The 20392-nt window shown below is 49.2% G+C and overlaps 1 protein-coding gene across 2 annotated transcripts in view; it reads left to right on the forward strand.

Annotated features, from left to right (window-relative positions):
- Positions 1–1735: 1735 nt before the first annotated feature.
- SUPT7L (SPT7 like, STAGA complex subunit gamma) overlaps positions 1736–20392 on the forward strand; it is a 138253-nt gene continuing 119596 nt past the window's right edge. The window contains exon 1 of one of the 2 annotated variants that reach the window (XM_069608737.1): positions 1736–1859. The gene's annotated coding sequence lies outside the window, so the exon portion shown is untranslated. Of the gene's footprint in view, positions 1860–2733; positions 2786–20392 lie in introns of those variants that run through there. The other variant, XM_069608739.1, reaches the window with a different exon arrangement.

Genomic DNA, 20392 nt, shown 5'->3' on the forward strand with positions numbered 1-20392 from the left:
ATCCCGTGCCGCAATAGTTTTAGTGGAAGGCAGCCACGCAACCTCAAGCCAGAAATTTGTCAAGCAGGGATAGTGAAGCAACCCCTTGCTCAACTAGCCTGTGCAACATAGGAAAAATTACATTACATGCTGTCAGATTTTGCTACCGCTGACGTCAGATTTTGCTATCACTACATAAATAATGCACCATAGGGTTAAAATTGCAGAGGCACAGCTCCAATTACCCGAGAAGGACAGTGCCATGCTACCATAGGGTTAAATTGGTAAACTTCCTCACAGGCGGCTTTGCAGGGTAGCAAAAAATGACATTACACGCCTCCGATTTTGCTACCGCTGCCCTCAGATTTTGCCATCGCTACATAAATTATGCAACATAGGGTTAGAATTGCTGAGGCACAGCTCCACTTCCCCGGGAAGGACGGCGCCAAGCTACCAAAGGTTTTAATTGGAAAAATTCTCACAGGCGGTTTTGCTGGGTTGTAAAGAAATGACATTACATGCCGTCAGATTTTGCTACCGATGCCCTCAGATTCTGCTATTGCTACATAAATAAAGCAACATAGGGTTAAAATAGCTGAGGCACAGCTCCACTTCCCCGGGAAGGACGGCACCAAGCTACCATAGGGTTAAATTGGTAAAATTCCTCAGAGGCAGCTTTGCAGGGTAGCAAAAAATTACATTACATGCCGTCAGATTTTGCTATCGCTACATAAATAATGCAACATAGGGTTAAAATGGAATCGTACAAAAATGTCAACCTGGGAACTGCGACGGCCGAAAATGATGACTTTTTTTTCTTTTTAACCCCTTACACTATATATATATATATATATATATATATATATATGGGGGGGTTTAGGGTATGATATTAATATGGGGGGGCTGCAGGGGTCTCCCCCCCGCTTATATATGTGGTGTAAAGGGTTCAAAAAAGAAAAAGTCGTCATTTTTGGTCGTTGCAGTGATCACATAGTTCCCGTTAAAATTGCTGAGGCACAGCTCCACTTTCCCAGGAAGGATGGTGCCAAGCTACCATAGGGTTAAATTGGTAAAATTCGTCACAGGGGGCTTTGCAGCGTAGCAAAAACTGACATTACAAGCCGTCAGACTTTGCTATCACTACATAAATAATGCAACATAGGGGTAAAATTGCTGAGGCACTGCTCCAATTCTCTGTGAAGCCATAGCTCTCAACTCACACGCTTTTGGCGGGTGTCACCCGCCTTGTAAAGGGCTGACTCACCCGCCAAGCCTCCTGCACGCCCACTCATTTCAATGGGCGTCTCACCCGCCAAAAACAAAATCGGGTGATTTCACCCGCCTTTGCAACAGAAATGGTTGAGAGCTATGGTGAAGCTACCACAGGGTTCAATTGGTAAAATTAATCACAGGCGGCTCAGATTTTGCTTGTGCTTAATGTTGAAATGCCCTGTACAACATAGGGTTGAAAATGCCAAAACTCCTCATAACCACACTCTCAGGAAATGCTACCCATAGCATTTTCTGACAGATAGCATGTTCTGACGTTTCACCGGCTCCCCGACTGCACATTGCTGGAGCCCACTACAGCGGGGGAGCCGCATATCATGCAACACCAGCAATGCCTGCTTCCGTCCCCACGCACCTCCTCTCCCGTGGCAGTAAAGTTACAGAAATCACGCCCAGGGAACTTCAGGCCGTAGTCACGACAACTAAACAGCATTTCAGAAATACGTGGATACGTCATGACGCCTTAAAGGCATTTTGTAAAGTGTCGGCAAACTATTAAACAAACAATGCTATCGGGTCCAATTGATAATGAAAGCAACATAAGGCTTCCCTTTCCGAAACGCTCCTTTTCAATCTACAGGCAGCATCAGGTGAGTGCGTGCGTGCGGTCCAGCTCTTCTACATTTAATGTGCATTTCTTTTAGCTTCTGTTGACTTGGATCGTTCTCACCCCTTTGTTGTTGTATTGGTAAGAGCAGCCCTTTTGCAACATCTGAAAATGCACGTTTAAGCAAGAGGCTGCAGCTGAAGCTGTAACTCGTTGTATTGTACTTATCACGCGTGGAAATTAAAGTACGTGACGCTATTGAGCTAATCGGGCTTCACACCCTCTACCACCGCCCCAAAATGTGAGCTGAAGAAGCCTTTCATGAAACTGGCGACTTTAAAGTTTTACTGTGTTTTTCTGTTTACAGAAAAAATGTATTTGCACACACCCAGCAAAATTTTAAAGCTGCTAATTTCAAGAAAGGCTTCCCTCACCTCTCTGCCTAACACACATTAAATGGACACATCAGCCCCCTCCCCAGCGAACATTATATGTTCATTCACATCTAAGGGGATGGTGCTGATGTGCGCACTTGCTTTTTGTTAGACAGAGAGCCGAGGGAAGCCCCTTCTGAAACTAGCAGCGCATGTTAGCTCATTGTGTATGTATGCATATGTGCAAGGAGTGTGTATGTAAATTAATGTGTGTGTGAATGAGTCTATGATGTATGGGGTCCTGGGTTGCATGAGCGAGTGCATGGTAAATGGGATGTTTAGTGTAATTGTGTGTGTGAAACTGTGTAATGCTGGGCTGCTACCATTTGATACTTGGGCCCCTAGCCAGACAACCCTTGGGGTAGTACAGAGGGTAGTTTTTAAAGTGGCCCAGCCCATCAAAGAGTTAGCCCCCCTGAAATGTAGGTTGTGTTGCACCCCTGGTAGGTGACTTACTAAACATCTGGTTTTGAAATTACACAGGACAGCCTGTTGGAATCGTAGACGCAGTAGCTGCTCTGAAGGTCAATTTAAGGTACAGTTCAAGCTCTGGAATGCTCGCGGACACATTAACTGCTGTGCAACTACTACACAGACCATGGTCTGGTATAAGTGACATATATACCTGCATCTGCCCTGGCTAATGATTGCAGATGTGTATTGTCTCCAGTTCCAGTGCCTACTCTGAAAGTAATGATTCCCCAGGGCTAATGGCTGTTGTGTGTTGGTCTAGTTCTTTGTGTCAGAGAACGTCATGACCTCGTCATGACGCCTCTGTAATAAAAGGGGCTCTGCTGGCACGGACACAGGTGTGCAGCAGAGCCCCACGAAGCGGCAACTTGTGTCTGTGTCCAGTCATTGTTCGTGGGCCTCACCACATGTTCATGGCCGAGGCGGCTCACCTTGGCCTGGGTGCCCCCAAGCCACGGTGGACTGGAGCTGGGTGCCCCCAGCCACCAACACCAGAGCCGGTGATCCGGCCGGTGCAGGGTGATCCTGCACCTCACACGCTGTGTGCTCGCAGCGCGTGGAACTGGTGGCCCGCCCTGGTGTCCGGATGCGGGCCCTCTACAATGGCTGCTCTGGTGATCCTGTACTTTCTCTGGGTCTAATGACCCTTCTGTGGTTAATTACAGGCACAGTGTCTGTTCTAGGTCTAATGGATGCAGATATAAAAACACCCCAATGAATATCAGTAGACATTACTTCCATGTCCACTCTTCCTCGTCCCAGTACTTGCCTCATGAGGCCCCTGCCTCTGACACAGGACCTTCTTCTATTTCTTTTATTTCATATAACTCCGCCCCCTAAACCACAGCATCCAGTTACATTTTTCCTGCCTCCGGCAGGTTGGACTGTTCCCTCGCGGGGCTCTGGGGAGCTACAGTTGCTGGCCTCCTGGTGGGGCTGTGTGGCAGGGCCTAGGTTCCCTCCAGGCGCAGCGTACTCCCGGTTCCCCTGCTGGGCTTGGGTACTGGTTGAGCAGGGATTAAAGCCTCTCCCGATTTGTTGCCTGGCATCGGGGGTCAGTGTAGAGGCATCGCCACCCGGGCTCCCGCAGGGCCCGGTCTATGGTAAGGTGGTCTGCTCTGTTGTAGTGGGGTGTGGGGGACCCATGTTAGTGGGGCTTTGCACGCCGCTTCTTCTTGGCGTCCCATTCTTCATCAGCTGAGAAGCCGGCTGACTGATGTGCCTTCTACAGGCTCCACCTCCAAGGGGTTGGGGGTTGTTAGTGTTTCTCCGGTGGATCCAGGAGGGAAACATTGATATAACGTCCCGTTCCCAAGGGGATTAAATATTTGTTCTCCCTCATTGGTGGCTTTCTTCCGGTCATGCAGTTTAAAAATAGTTGCTCAGCAAGTGGAATTCCTGTTTGCTGTTTATGCGCCTGCCTACACCATGGCAAAGCTCTCTGCTAAACCCGGCCACTTTGCCCTGTCCTCTTCCTCGTCTTCCACTAAAGCTGAGCTTCGCAGGAGGAAGAAGAAATCAAGACATTTTTCCTTATCCAGGAAGGACCTAAAGAGGTTGCTACAGCATCATGGCCGTACGCATGGGCACAAGCGCCAGCGTTGGTCGTCTTTATCATCATCCTCCTCTTCTGGCGCAGAGTCCTCCTCCTCTACCACTTCCTGTTCTTCATCAGTTGACGCAGAAGGGAAATATCTGGACAGGGGCGAGGTGGAGGCAGTTCTTGCTCAAGTTTGGGGCTGCATGGTTTTTCGGAGCCCTTGGTACCAGTGGAAAGGGCTGACCCCACTATTCGCCAGTGTATTGCTCTCGGACTCAGTTGAGGTTGATGATATCCTCGCCAGTCTGGTGGGTCGCTCCTCTATGTTGACAGAGGAGGCGGCTGTCTGGGACCCAGTGGACTGTAGGGTGAATTCCAGCCTGAAGAATGTTCATGTGGGTGCACATCTGGCCCTCAGGACGAATATGTATGGCTCTGACACTGCAGAGACTGTGCTGAGCGGTTTTAGGAAGTTGAAGAAGGGTGTGGATGGGGGTTCTGACTGTGCCCCGCTGCTAGCTGACATGCAGCGGCAGGTTGAACTTTAGTGCAATCTGGCGTTTGATGGAGTGCGTGGTTTCGGCCATGGCCATGGGTGCTGGTGTGTTGGCCCCGAGGCATGTGCATCTGCGGAATTGGAAAACCGAAGGTTCACAGAAGGTGGCTGCCCTAAAACCTCCTTTTGACTTTTCCAAACGTTTTGGTGATTTACTTGAGGATAAAGTGCATAAGGTGTTTTGCTGACAAATGAAGGCAGAAGTCTACCTCGACAGTCAAGAAATCTTCTGCGGGTGCTGGGAGCAGATGGTCTTTCCCGGTTCCTCCTCCTGCTCTTTTCGGAGAACCAGGGGGAGGGGGGCATGGTCCTCCGCGCTCTTCTCGTCCAGGCCAGACGTCCTAACGGTTTGGGCAGGCCGGTGGGTGGACATCTCGGTCTGTTTTTTCTGGCATGGGATAGGTGGTGCTCGGATTCTTGGGCTCTAGACACCGTTCGGAGGTGTTATCGAATAAACTTTATGCCTCCCTCTGTCCAGGATTGCATGGTTCGTACTGCTGTTCCCCGATCGCTTACCAAGAGGTTGGATATGTCAACTGCCCCTTCCGAATTGTTGCTGAAGGCGGCAATCATGCCCGTTCCCTTCCCACTCCAGGGTCTGGGTTTCTACTCGCAGGTATTTCTGGTACCCAAACCTACAGGGAAGTCTCGCCTCATCTTGGACCTCAAGGCTCTGAACTGCTTTGTCCGGAAGGAACGCTTCAAAATGGAAACTTTGCAGAACCTTCTCCCGATGTTGCATGGGGGACTGGATGGCATCCCTAGATCTCCAGAATGCTTACAACCACGTGTCACTCTGCCCCTGCCACATGAAGCCTGCCACATGAAGGTCTTTAGTTTTGTAGTGGGAATCAAACATTTTCAGTTCCGAGTGCTCCCGTTCGTGTTGCGCTTGGCCCCCAGGGTGTTCACCAAGCTAGTGGCTCGCCTGGTGGCGCATCTGCACCTGATGAGCATTCAGATTTTTCCCTACCTGGTCAACTGGTTGGTCAAGGCGGCCCTAAGGCGGATGGTCCTGGCTCATCTTCAGCTGGTTTGCCAGGCTTTGCAGGACTGGGGCTTTCTGGTGAACTGGGAGAAGTCTCATATGGAGCCCTTTCAGGATCTGGTTTTCATCGGCTCAGATTTGCACCAGGATGGGGTTTTCTGTCCCAAGAGAGGGTCCATCGTCTGTTTTGGGCAGGGTTCTCAGGAGGAGGTGTGTCACGGCTCGCCTGTTGCTCATGCTTCACGGGCACATGGCATCTTGTGTGTTTCTGGTTCCTTGGGCTCGTCTTCATCTACGTCCTCTGGTGTGTTACCTACTCTCCAACTGGCTCCCGGCTTCTCAAGCTTACAAGGCCTTGATCCCAGTGTCTCCGGCTCTGAGGGCCTCCTTACTGTGGTGGTTGCGTGTTCCGAATCTCTGGGAAGGGGCGTCCCTGGTCTGTCCTCCGTTGACCACTCTTACTACAGACGCTAGCGGAAGCTGTTGGGGGGAGCCACGTTGGGCCTCCTCTTGGCCCAGGAGTTGTGGGCTCCAGTGGAGGGCCGTCCAGTGGAGGGCCGTCGTTCATCCAATTGGAGAGAGTTGTGGGCCCTGGTATACTTCAGGGTGTTTCTGGAAGGCCAGGCAGTGTAGTCCGGATGGACAATACCACAGCATTGGCATATGTCAACCACCAGAAGGGGGTCAGGGATCTCCTTAATTGCTCTGGCAGCTCGGATAGGTTCCTGGGGGGAGTCGCATCTGTTGTCCCTGGTGGCCTCTCATGTCAGGCGGTTGGACATTGTTTGAGTGGATTCCCTCTCTTCCCCTTCTTCCCTGTGTGGTTCAGCGCATCAGGGAGAGCAGGTCGACTGTGTTGGTTGCTCCGTTATGGCCCCACTGGAGCTGGTTCCCCTCCCTGTTGGAACTTCAGTCCCAGGATCTTTGGTTGATTCCAAAGTGGCATTGTGCCCTGCAGGCGGGTCTGGGGTCCGACAGATTCAATGGGTGGTATGGCTATTGCACGGCCTCGGTTGATATCCCAGGGTTTTTCGAGTCCTGTGATCGAGACTATCATTAGTGCTCGTAGACCTTCTACTCTGAAGGCGTATGACAGACACTGGGGCCACTTCCGGCATTGGTGTGGGTGGTCTGGGATCCCCCCCAGCCCCGCTTTGTGGTCTGTCCGCTATTCTCCAGTTCCTCCAGGAGTGTTTTGACAAGGGCCTAGCTATCTCCACTCCCAATGGACCTCCATTAAATTCCTCTTGTGGGACTCTTGATGGCCACCTGGATGGGGAGGTCTTGGTGGGGAGGTTGCTTCGGGGTCTCTCTTCGTCCCGTCCTTGTACTTATAAAGGTCTTCCCCCTTGGGATCTCCCTCTTGTCTTGCAGTTCCTTCAGGGGCCACCTTTTGAGCCCCTTTCTGTGATTGACATCAAGCACCTTACATTAAAGACTGCTTTCCTTATCGCTATCACGTCTGCCCGTAGGCTGGGGGAGATTGGGGCTCTTTTGTGTCCTCCCCCTTTCCTAAGGGTTCTACCAGACTCTGTGGTTTTGTGGTGTAATCTGAAGTTCCTGCATAAAGTTGTGTCTCAGTTACACACCTCTCAGGATCTGGTTTGCCTTGCATTTGTCAGGATCCACAAACGCCGGTAGAGGTGGCTTGGCATGCCATTGATGTACGGCGGGTAGTTCTGGAGTATTTGGCTCCGACTTCCCCCTTCCGGCAGTCTGATAGTCTCTTGGTTACTTTTGGCCCTGCTGGTGAGGGACGAAAGGCATCTGTGGTATCCATTAGCCGGTGGATCCGTGCTGTTGTCTCCATGGCCTATGTGATTCTAGACTGCCTGTGCCCGCCCACGTTTAGGGACACTCTACCAGGGGTTTGGCTGCTTCCTGGGCGGATGCTAGGGTGGTTTCTCTACACGAGAATTGTAGGGCGGCCACCTGGGCGGATCAGAGCACTTTCGTCTACCACTATCGGTTGAATGTCTCCCACTCTGGGATGGTTCCTTCGGGGTTGGGGTTTTGTCTGTTGGGATGTGAGTTTGGAGTTATTAAAGGTGTGAGTTTTTGTTCTGCACTTTCTGGCTCTGTCTCATTGGGACCTCTCCCTGTTACTGCTGTGGTATGCCTCATGAGCTAAGTACTGGGGCGAGGAAGAGTGGACGTGGAGGTAATGCTCTGATTACTTACTGTTACTCTTAGTGCTACTCTTCCTCGTCACAGCACTAACAACTCTGCTCTCCATCCCTGCTGGGAAGGTCCCATGCTCCGGCTTGGATATGTTAAACTGGATGCCGTGGTTTAGGAGGAGGAGTTATATGAAATAGAAGAAGGTCCTGTGTTGGAGGCAGGGGCCTCACGAGGTTAGTACTGTGACGAGGAAGAGTAGGACTAGGTGTAATGATTACCTGTAAGTAATCCGAGCATTACCTTCTCTAGTGCTAATGGTTGCTGGAGCCATGCCTGCCTACATTTGCCAGAGGAAAACCCAGAGGATGATGTCATTGGATCCCCGCCACCTTTTCCTCGAGGCTCACTCATGTCGCCCACATTTTTGCAAGCTGGAGACTGGTAATCTAGTTTTTTCAATAAATTGGACCGATTCTGCAGTGGTTTGTTTAGTCAAGACTAAGCAACCGAGGTTAACAGGCAATATTGTTTTTTGCAAGTAAAATAGCTGTAGTTTTCTTTCGAGTTGTTTGGCCTTTATTACCCTTCATAGCCATATTTGCTGCTGCAGCCTTCATCAACAACCTTTTGAGAGCACAAACATTCCGTTAGGCGGCCGGTCCCACCCTGAGAGCTGGGGGTGTCTTAATTAGTTTTGCCAATTGAACTGTAATCTGGCTGAATATTGCTTAATGGACCAGGTATTTGCCAGAGTGGTGTGGCCGCTGCGCTACCCCTTGAGGTGTGGGAGGAGAAGGTGTTCTGTTATTGATAATGTTCGCCGCAATGGGGTCGTGACTAATAACGATGCGCACCATTAGCAAGTCTGGAAGTGGACCAGAAACCTGATCTGCAACTTTCCTTTCTATCAGCACAGAAGTACCTTGCAGTGGGCCATCTGGAGACTCTACACTCTTCCCCAGAGACCAGTAGAAGAGTGTAAAAACCCTAGATGAGTATTGCTGGAGTAAATGAGTGCTGTAAGGAAGGCATGGTATCAACATTAAGACGGACACAAGTGACCACAGTTCAAGGATGTTTATTGAACTTCAATTGGGTTTGAAAAGCGCATATCTAAACCTAAATCTAAAGATTTGAGCAAGCTACGACTATCAAAATAAAGATAACAGTCCTAGTGGTGTCTTGTCTAAATTAAAGAGCCTATACTAATAAACCTATTGCCAATCCTTACCTTTGCTTCAACACAGACCAGTCTTGTATCGGTCTCCCCAAATCACCGGCTGTGTTGATATCACTGATGCTGCTTTGTTGTTGGAGCCAAGGACAGTACGGCAGCTGGCGGTTCTCCCGCCTTGATTATAGACGCGGGAGGGCCAAGGGTACCTCTGACACACAATACAGGATTCTTCAGCCTGGTTTCTTGGTCTTACGCTTTTTATTCTCGAGTCTTCATGAAAGTAACTGTTTCTTGTCAAAAAGGTCAAGGGAACTTCCTTCCTTGCAAGCCTCTTTCGCTATCTTTCTCCTCGTGTTAAACTGCCATCTTCTAACTGCTTTTTCCTTGTTGCTTTGCCTCGCTCAAAGTGTGCTCTCGGTGCTCCAACTTTTATCCGTGTGGGGAAGTGTGATGGAAGTCAGGTGTGTGTGATGGTCAGTAATTGCCTGACCATTGTATTGGGACACGTCTGGTATACGGCTCGGGTGTTAAATTTGTTGTCTCTCATAGCAAGCTCTCTGTGAAAAAGTCTGTGTTGTAAAAGGGGGAGGGGGGTTCAGTTCCTAAATATCCTCCCTGGTAGGATGGGGTAAAGGTGTAACAGGGAAGGGGATACCGCGTCTCGCCATCCAGTGTCCCACTCCCTGAACACCCCTCACCCAGGTGATCCTCCTGCATTGGTCCACCCCCAGGAACTGGATCCAAAAGCGATGGCCGTGTCTTGGCCACCTGGATGACAAATCCCCGGGGACTACCGGGTGAGGCACTTTCTGGTTTCACACACTGCAGACACAATACCTGTTCTGGAGCTAATGACCTCCGATAAAGTACGTACCTGCTCATAGGCTACATCCGACAATACCTGCCCTAGGGCAAATAATTACAGGCACAGTACTGGATCTGGGATACCGATTTCAAACACAGTACCTGCCCTGGAGCTAATGACGTTTGATACAGTACCTGCTAATTTGTTACATATGACAGAATACCTGAATGATGGCATGTACAGTACGTACTGTGGGTCTAACGATTCCAGTCGCTCTGGAGCTAATGGTATGTAACACAATACCTGCTCATGAGCAAATTTCGTGTTAATGACGGCAGAAACCGTAAAACCCACATGCACCCTTTCCTTCTCGTGTCCTTTCCCATTCCTAATTCCCCTCTGATCCCCCGAATGTACGTACAGTGTAAAGAAGTGATCAGTAGGGATAAATCATCCTGCCAAGGTTTTCAAAATGTGTTTGGTGCAATTGATGGGATGCTCAATCACTTCACTTGTGCCAAAAAGTTGGTGAACCGTTATGCACCAAGGACCTTTAAATGTATACATCATAGTTGCGCACATTGAGGTGCTCTTTTCGCCCAAATGCACAACTCCGCAAGGCAGAGGGTGGAAAGGGGGTTCTGGGCATTTTCAAGTAAATCCCGATTTTCCAAAGTGGTGCACTTTTCAAAGCACAGGGGGGGGGGGGGAAACGTTTCCCTGTGCCTATATGGAAATGGTGCAGGGGGATATAAAATGTATGGGAAGGTCACGTCTGGTCTTCTCATGCAATGAGCGAGTGAATGCTGAGTCAAAATAAGTGTGCGTTGGTGTGTTTGTGCTAGGCCAGGAAGCTGATTGTGGCTTGTGAGAGCAGCTCAGTAACAATGCAATTTAACAAATGAAATGTATTTCATTGCATTTTCAACAATAAGAACACCTGTAACCCACCTCCCCCCTCCCCCTCTCCTCAATCCCAACACCTGTAACCAACAACGCACCCACTCTTGTTCCAGCCCTGACTCCATAAACTCTGTAGATGGGTCCCGGCCAGCTCTCTCACCAACTATTGCACGGGCCCTTGAACCGTTTGAGAACCCCCCCCCCCACAATAGTCCTCGCCACCCCTAGAAACTTCAGCCATATATCCTCCGAGCTTCCTGTGAAGGTGATCAAATTCATTGTCGGCACCAGCTCATCCATGAGTTCCTCACTAGGGCCTCTATCCTGCTACGGTACATGTTTGCAGGTCTATCCACTTTGGGTCGCCACAACACTTCGTCCAGCGGTGGACCCACCACTGCTTTCTTCATTCAACACCAGACCTTCTGTGATCGCCCCTGAACCAATCCCGGATCAATCTGATTTGAGCCGCAAGGAAATGGAGGCAGAAGTTTGTCGCTCACAGCCTTCCATTGCTACTGGGAGACATTAGCATCTGCATAGCTAACCTGAGTCTCTTGCGGTTCCAAAGGGTCTCGAAGAAACCTTGGGGCATCCCCACTGGCAGGGCCTTGAAATAGTACAGGATTTTTGTTTGGCAAAATCGCCATTTTAAGGATATGTATCCTCCCCACACAGGATATTGATAAGGGCACCGATTCCATCAGCAGCCGGTGCAGCTTTTCCTCTAAAGGCGGGTAGTTAGCAGGTAAAGGGCACCCAGAGAACCAGTAATCTGGACCCCCAAATACCTAATGCCGGTTTCTGCCCATCTATAGGGTACTATACCCTGCAATTCCTGAACCTTTTCTGAGTGGGCGGTTGCTTTGAAAAACAGACTTTTGTGCATTTCTTTTTAACACTGCCACTTCCCCCAAAGAGAAGAAGTTCCTGTGTGGTCCCGGGAAATGCGGTTTCTGGTTCTGTGATCAAGAGGAGCATGTCATCAGCAAATGCTGCGGCTCTATGCTCCTCACCCCCAAAGGGAATCTCTCTAATATCCGAGCGGCTCCAGGTGGATGGCGTATAGGAGCGGGGGGAGCAGGCAACCCTGCTTAGTGCCTTGAGACTGCGATCCTCTGGGAAAGTTGCCCATTGATTAGCAGGCGCAAGGAGGGAGTTCGGCAGTTAGCTCTTACAGAATCGTACAAAAATGTCAACCTTTGAATTGCGAGTGGCCGAAAATGAGGACTTTTTTCCCAAGATTGTATTTTTTATGTCCTCACATAGGACTCCATCCTTAAGGATGTGACTAGGGAACCTCCACCACCATAGGCCTGGTTCGTTCTGCCCCATATTTAAGGTAATCGTTATGGGTGCATGGTCTGACAGGGCAATCACTCCTAACTCTACCCCTGTGACCCTACCCAATAGTGACCTCGAAATCCAGTAGTAATCTATCCTGAGTAGGATCTATGTGAGAATTAAATGTGTAGCTTCCCCACCCACCTCAGTTCCCTCCAGCCATCTACCAACGCCAATTGGGCCATGTATTCGTTCAAGCAGGCAGATGGCGCCACCTGGTTGTGGAACACCCTTGCGCTCCTGTCTTTTCTTGGGTCCCATGCCAGATTAAAGTTGTCTACCAATATTATCTGCTCTTTGGCAAAAGTCTCCAATTTGGTCAGTCACCCGCAAGAACCCATCCCTTATTGGGGGCGTAGATTGCTGCCACTGTATATGTCCCCCTCTCCCATTGGAAAGATGCCACCAGATGCCTACCATCTGTGTCCCCCTCTGTAGCTATGACCTGGAAGCCTGGGATGTCCTGAATAGCAACTCCCCTCCCCCATCTTCCCTGGGGCGTTGACTGGAACAGATTTTCAGCTTATGCCTGTCTCGCCTCCGAACGTGCGTCTCTTGGAGGGCTACAATTCCTGCCTTTCCCTGCCCCAAGAACTGTTCCACCTTTCTTCTCTTAACCATGGAATTAAGCCCCCTGACGTTTTAGGGAGGTCACCCCCGAAGCACTTCCCTCTTTCCCATGGTCGTCTTACTGTGCAGCTCGCACTAATGATGGGAGGCTGCCATTGGGATCCCCCTCTCCTGTCACCCCTTACCCCTCGCCTACCTCCCCCCATCAGGGTTGGCTCAACCAGCCTCTAGCTCCTCCCCGACCCATCATCTCTGGAATTGAGCCCTTGTAACAACCCAGAGTAAACCTGTGCAGGTCCTCCTTGACCCATGTAGATAAACGAAGACATCTGTACCACCCCACCCCCCCAGTACCTTTCCCCTAACTACCTCTCCAGGTGGGCTACAACATTTCCTTCCTGTAACCCCCCTTTTCCCTCAGTGTGGTGCCCCTGTGTCGTTGGGCGTGTGGGCACCTTCCACTCCTGCCCCCTCGTCGGTGGTTAAACCTGGCCCCTTGGACCCTGTTTATTTTAGCCCCTTGTCGAAAAAATGTCTCCACTCCCACATTGACTACTTGAGCTGTTTTCTCACCGGTCTTTGTTCTTGCCTTGGTCACCCTTCGTCCTCAATCTTCAGTACCCTCGTACCGTCCTCGCAGGTGGTGACCCGATGCTGTTTCCCTCCCCATTTGCACAGTTGTCGAAAGGGAAAGGTCCACTTATAGCTTATGTCCGCTCCAATTAAGGTGCGCACCAACGGGGGCCATCATCCTACACTTCACCAGGGTTGTCTGGGCTAGGTCCTGGAATAGCTAAAGTTTCCGAGCCATTGTAGCTGATTGATCTGGCCCTCATGGCACCCGCCAGCACCTTCTCCTTCTGCCCGTACTCGTGTAAGGCCACCACTACATCTCTGGGTCTGGCCCCTGGCTTTCCACTTATTGGCCCCGCTCTGTGTATGCGGTCCAGCTCTACTTTTGACCAGTCTTCCATCTCCAGCATGTCCGCAAACACTTGATGTGCCATGGTGCATATATCCTTGTCTGCCTCAGTGAGGCCCTTTATTCTGAAGTTCTTCTCGGGTGGTTTTCAGTGTTCGCTCTGGCTCTCGAGGTTCTGCGTGACCCTTGCTAATTGCTAGTCGGTCTTCCTTGTGTCCTCTGCAACCTCTTGTATGGTGCTCTCTGCTGCATTGGTTCGCTCCTCTAGTTTCATTATGTCCTCCTTCACCTCTTGCAACAATTGGGACATTGGCAAATGACCTCCTGAGTGACCACTTAATCTCTTGCGGTGCCTACCAGCACCCCCAAATCTTCTCCTCCCACAACCGGTACCTTGCTGTCTCTGCGCCAGAGTCTGTGCAGATGGCCCTCCTGTCTTTTCTTGGGGGCAGCTTGCATGTCTTTCCCCTTGTTTTTGGCCAAAGTGCGTAGGCAGGTCAGATGGGGGGGTGTGGGGGCCCTACACTCTCCTCTTCTCCCTGATATTGTAGCGCACCCTTCGGACCTCTTCTGCACACTTTTTCAGGGCGTAGGAACCTCCTCCCTCAGCTGCTTTGTGGGTCTGCCTTTCACTGTGCAGGGGGTTTGAAACGCCCCTATATCTCTGCACAGGTGAGCCACTGTCTGTCCTCCTTGGGCTTCAAATGACCCTCCTCCTGGCCTTGGCGCCAGGATCACTCTGTCCTGAGCCAGACCAAATGGCCTCTCCCATATTCTTCCTTGCCCACCACAGATGTAGATGGACTCATTAGCCCTCTATTCAGCCTCAGGATTGGCCCAGGGAGGCCAGGGCCCCACCGGCTCGGTCTCCTTTGTGTGGTGCGCCTCTTGCTCCCTTGCTGTGCTTCTGAGTGGGGGTGCGCTGGCTGAGGCACTATATGCAGCTCCAAAATGTACCTCAAATGGGCCTCCTGCCAGCCCGGCTCTAACACCACAGGGCTTCCCCTGGCCTTCTCTGAAAAGTGCTGGCTCCAAAGCTTGGGCAGGGGCCCTCTCGCCGCGCTCCTCTACTCCTCACCGTCACTCTGCTCAAACCTGGTGATCACTGCCTGCACTGGCCAGCCTCTGCCTGCTTGCACCCTTTCCTTGGGCCAGGGTGCGCGCTGAGCTGTGATTGTTCTCTCCACAAGGGGGTGGATAGGGAGCTTTAGCCTCTCGGGGTCGCTGCCTTCGTGCCCCTTGACTTTCTCTGTGCAGCCCCTCCCAGGCCTCTTGGCCACTCCGGGGCCTCTTCTCCGCTGCACAGCCCTCAACAGTGGGCTACGGGTATGGTCCCTCCTGATCTCTCTGATACGCTGATTCCCCAACGTGGGGGCAGCTCGGTCCCGCCTCGATCTTCCCGCTGATGCTTGCCCCCGCTCCACAATTCCATCCCGGTGGGCCTCAGACCTTGCGGAGACGAAGGGTGCACACACGCATCAAGTCCCCCAGCGATCCGGCTGCTGCACTCCACCACCACAGCCCACATCGATAAATTGCTGCCTGGGGAAGGCTCTTTTAATCTATCTTTATTGTCTTTGGCCCTGGTGAATGAGAGCTCCACGATCATACTGCGTTCCCCTCGGTGGCCATCTTGGAATCCCAATCATGCACTTTTTACTGGGTATCCATCATAGATACCTGTACTAAATGCAGTTTTTTTTTTTTAAGAAAGGATGTGTGCTTTTATGTGGCTGTACTGCACCCAATCTAGCCATTCTTTGCTGTGGCATGACATTTCTTTTTTTTACTGGGATTTTATGACCAAGAAAGCATGATGAGGGTTATGTGTCTAGACTGGCATTTAGGGCAGCCAGTCAAACCATTTCTTACTGTGGCGTAGCTTTTTTTCACTGGGCATCAAAGGTAAAGAAAACACGATGAGCATTATTATGCATCTAGGCTGACCTGCATTGTGCAGTGGCATGGTGTCAAAGTAAGACAGACACAAGTTATCACAGTTCTAAACCTAAATCTAAGAGGGAAGCAAGCTACGATCATCAAATAATAATAACAATAATATAATCCTAGTGATCTAGTCAAATAAAAAGGGTCTATACTAAAACTATTGCCAATCCTTACTGCTATGCAACAAAATAGTGTGGGTTAATGTTTCACAAGGAACGAAGGAAGTGTTCACAAAATGATATGTCAGGATGTTATGGACAGGGTCTCCCTTCCCCACAATTTTAAGCACGGGAAAAGGCACCGCTCTTGAGCACAGCACACTCCCGGGCTTCTCTGACGCCAGCTTACAGTTCCTTTTCTCTATATCGGGGCTTCTGTGCCCAAGTCTCTTCTCATGCAAAGTATCTTGCTTCAGAGGGCCTGATTGCCAAAACAACAAAACAAAGTTCCTTCTGCTAATCTTCCCATCGGGAGATTACCTTTCGCCCTTGGATCCTCCTCAGCTGGGCTCTGATCCTTCTCTCACTCGTTAGCCTCAATCAATCGGGCTCAGACCACTCACTGTGGACACCCCTCAGTCTGGTTCACTACCGTCTTTCAATCGCAATATCCTTGTTTGTAATATTGAAAAGTCTCTATCTTTTTAAACGACCATCTAGGTTTGATTAGGTCACCTCATCCGGGCTCACACTTTCCACAGCACTTGCCAATTTTAAACAAAGACTTAAGGAGGGTGATAATGTCGCGCTGGGTCACTCTTTTAGGAAATGGCAATTGTAAGTGCGTGTTTCACAATCACAGTTCACATGGCGATCCCCTCATCTGGGTGCAAACGCCTGTTTCACAATTCCCTCAGTTGGGTTCACAATTTCTCAATCGCCAAAACCTCTGCAATATGTCAAGGACTTTGTCGGAGGCTTTGTGCGTCTAGATCGAAAAGGGCAAGGGCAACTCCCTACTTGACGTCCTTCCAGGTCTCGCCGCCTTTCGCCTGCGTTCGAACTGCCGTCCTGGAATAGCTGCTTCTTCGTGGGTTCAGCATTGCTCAGTGTGCTCCTGTGCTATGCCTTTTATCCCTATGGGGAAGGGAAAGGGCAGTCAGGTAGTTGTCAGCAATTGCCTGACTCTTGTGTTGGACCAGTGAGTGAGAAACCTGAAGGCGTCTCACAGCATCCAGTTTGGACATGTTTTCTTGTTGTGTCCAGACATTTCTAAAGGCAAAGCCAACAGGAGTGTGGCAGAGCCATGGTGGACATGTTTTCTTATAGTATCATTACTGGCATTATGTTATATTAAGTTGATTTGAATCGCACACCGCTACAGCCCAGGGGCAGTCTCCTGGCGCCCGTGTGCCTCTGCATAAAATGGGGGTGGCAGGGCTAGTGGGGAAAAGGGTGAGTATTCTGTTTGTTTCAGCGTGTTTAAGATGGATTTTTGTAGATGTGGTTCTGCAGTATCTTCGCTGGGTAGGGCAGGTTGGATATCAGTAGTAGTTGCTTGGGTCTTCTGTGCTTTCTGACCTTTTATCGGTGGTGTTTTTAAAACGTTTTAATGTAACATTTTTTTACAGACTCTTTATCAGTGGTTTGATGTATGCTGATTTGAAGGACGATGGTATTATTCCTCTTTTAAGGGATAGATTCATTAGGTTCAGGACGCGTGTTGCTGGGGTTCTGTGGTTGAGGATTCCTTTTGAAGACGTCCGGGGCGGCAGGGGTACCATGGTGGTTTGTGTATATTTTATTGTCATACTTGGTGGTCAGCCGACGTGTGTTTCACCTCTACGACGTCTTTATGAAGGCTAAGACGTGTGTTCCATGGTTGCTGGTTGGCAGGTTTGTTATGGGCAGTTACCGTCCTGTTGGATTGATATCTGCCCGGGTGGGCCTGAGTCTGGCTGGATAGCCTGAGGTGATTTGCCATGATCATGTCCATATGGGTCATCCGTAGAAGTCGAAACATGTGTCGGTTGACCACCAAGTATTATAATAAAATATACACATACCACTCTTCGGGAGAATTCTCACACAAGTGCTAAATTCCCTCTACCTTGGAGCCCTTCAGCTCTTTTGCTATATTTTGGGGCTTTGAACTTTTCATTTTCAATGTGTTTTACTTTTGTGTTCTTTGGTAGTGGAGTTTTTAACAACCTCCATGGCATCATAATTTTCTGTGTGTCACACAACACCTTCAGTGCAGTGGCACAGGGGTGTCTTTCAGACTCCCCAAGGTTTCAATACCTTTCCTGGGACAGACTACTGTCTCCCAGGGCATGTAAAGTTAAATTGACTTTACTAGTCTCTTTTAAATTTACTGACTCAGCACACCCTATCTTACTATAGAGTGCTGGACGGATTGCTTAACTTCCCCTGAGTCCAAACACTCATGTAACAGTAACATGTTACCCTTTCCTATTTTAAGTGGCTGGTGGCAGTGGTTTAGATCAACTACTGTGATTTTACAACGGTAGCTCAAAATCGGGGGGGTAGCCATGTTTTTCAATATGGCGCCCCAGACCTATCTGTAAAAACAGACTCCGGTCATCTTTTTTCGCCATTTCTTTTAGGAAAAGTCCTTCTTGTTTGTCTCTGCGCGCCAAACCAGGTTTGATCCCTTTGTTCGTGCCCTTTGGCGGGCTTCTGTGCTGAAGCCCTCCTCTGGTGCCAGAGTGTCTGGGGTGGACAGGATGTGAGGGAGATGCCAGGAACTCCCTGTGCGTAGTCTCCTATGAGACCTGAATGCACTCTGGTGTGATTGGCCGGCTGGCTGTCTGGCAAGGAAAGCCACCCTGCTGTGTGAGTGACAGCCGGGCTCAATGAATGGGCGGAAAACTGTTTAAGAGCAGGTCTCTGGGACTTGGAAAGCAGAGTCGACCACTGGAACGAAGGAACCGAAGAGGAGAGGAAGGAAGAGGACTGCTGCAACTCCTGGACGACCGGTGAAGCCCTGGTGCAGGTCCCAATTGCCTGAAACTCCGTCGACAGAGAAGCCCTTCAAGGTTAACTTCTTCCCTTGAGTTTGGTGGGAACAACCAACTCGCAAGCCACCTGGACACCGTATGGTCGAATTTTCTTCAGAGTGCTGTTGAAAACTGGATAGCCAGAGGGAAGGAAACCAAGGGGACTTTAAGGCACTCGCACCTTATTCCGACGTCTTGCTACAGCTTTTGGCCTCTTCCCTGCGCAGTGCAGGAACCTCCCGACGTCCTCCTTCTCCCCACGACTGAAGCTCAGGAACAGCGAGATCTGCTTGAACTGCCAGGAACAACTGCCTCAGCTAGAGCTTTCTTCATTTAAAAGGTACTGTGCAAACGCGGTCCGGAAATCTTTTCGGCCATCGAGAAAGTGTCAAACTTTCCTCAACTACAAAGGCTTGTCAAACTTTTTGCCTAGCCAAATCCTTTAAAAATCTGTGGCAAAGACTTAACCGTTACATACCAAAACTGTGCTATCCTATACAAAATACTCTGAACCATTGACTTTGGCCCAGGCCTATTGAGAAGAATTGCTGGTTGTATTTAACTTGAACCCTTTGCCCTGCCTATGATTGTATTTGGGCTGTCTATTCTTATAACCTTGTCTTTTCCCTCCCTTTCTAAGTATCAAAAGTGCCATTTTGCTCACACTTCATTTTTGAGCTAAACTTGTTTAGTTACTTACTGGTTGGATTTTTGTGGTGTATTAGTGTGTGATATTGAGCTGCTTGTGCTAGTGTAATGTTATACATGATTGAGTAAATAAATGTATATTCCTTTACTGAGAAACCTTGAGTAAGTGTTTACTTGAATCACTGTATTGGTTGGTCCTTTGTGTAACTTGTTCTACTGCTCACTTAAACTCTGGAGATAAGTTTGCCTGCTCAGCCATTGCTGCCGCTTTACTGTGTAGTACAGGCTTGTACCAAAGGTGAAATTGTGCTTACACTTGCAGTCCTAATTGCCTGTAGTGTTCCCAAAGGGTACTGCAGGTGATTCTGCCTAACCACCACCACAAACAAAGATGTCAAGAATAACAATTATTTAACAAGAGCAAGGTATCCAGGTACAAATTAACTCTAGTGCTGACAAGAGGTGTGGTCAACACCTCCTCACAGCTAATGAACCTCTAAACACACCAACAAACTAGTGTGCAAGTGGATTAGTATACCCTAGTGCCCAAACACTATTACTAAATGATTAAAGGACTGTGTTGGGTGGTAAATATTAATAGTGGAGGGACATTAATGTTCGTTCTGAATTGCAATGAGTGACGTAGCGTTGTAAGAGAACTCCAAGTAGCGTAGAGGGTGGGGAGGGGTTGGGCTCCCCCAAGACGACTTTTTTTTAAATGGGTTAAAATGGTGCTTTAGGTTTGGTTCGTATCATAAATGAATTGTTTGATGTTTTAATGATCAGTTTGTTTAGTGATTCATTTAATTGAATTTGTATTATATTTGAATGAACTGTTTAAAAGGTTGAACTTGTTTTAACTATAACTCACAACTCAAAAATAAAATGGTGCTTTTTACAGCACAATTTTTGAGAAAATTGGGTAAAGAAAAAGCCATATACTTTAAATAATTCAGATTGGGTAGCACGTGAAAAAAATATACTAGTCACCAGGAGCATTTCATAAATTTTCTCAGATAATTGTGTATGTATGTGAGCATTGCCACTGTAAATCTTATGCGGTGCCCACAATATATGTCAACACTACCACTGTAAATCAATTTGAAGATGTTGTGCCATTATAAATGCCAGCATTGCCACTGTAAATCAGTTTAATAATATTCTGCCCACAATGTATGTCGAAGACCCACT

This window comes from Ambystoma mexicanum, chromosome 4q (genome assembly GCF_040938575.1).
Source record: "Ambystoma mexicanum isolate Mex_15411 chromosome 4q, UKY_AmexF1_1, whole genome shotgun sequence".
NCBI classification, from domain to species: Eukaryota; Metazoa; Chordata; class Amphibia; order Caudata; family Ambystomatidae; genus Ambystoma; species Ambystoma mexicanum.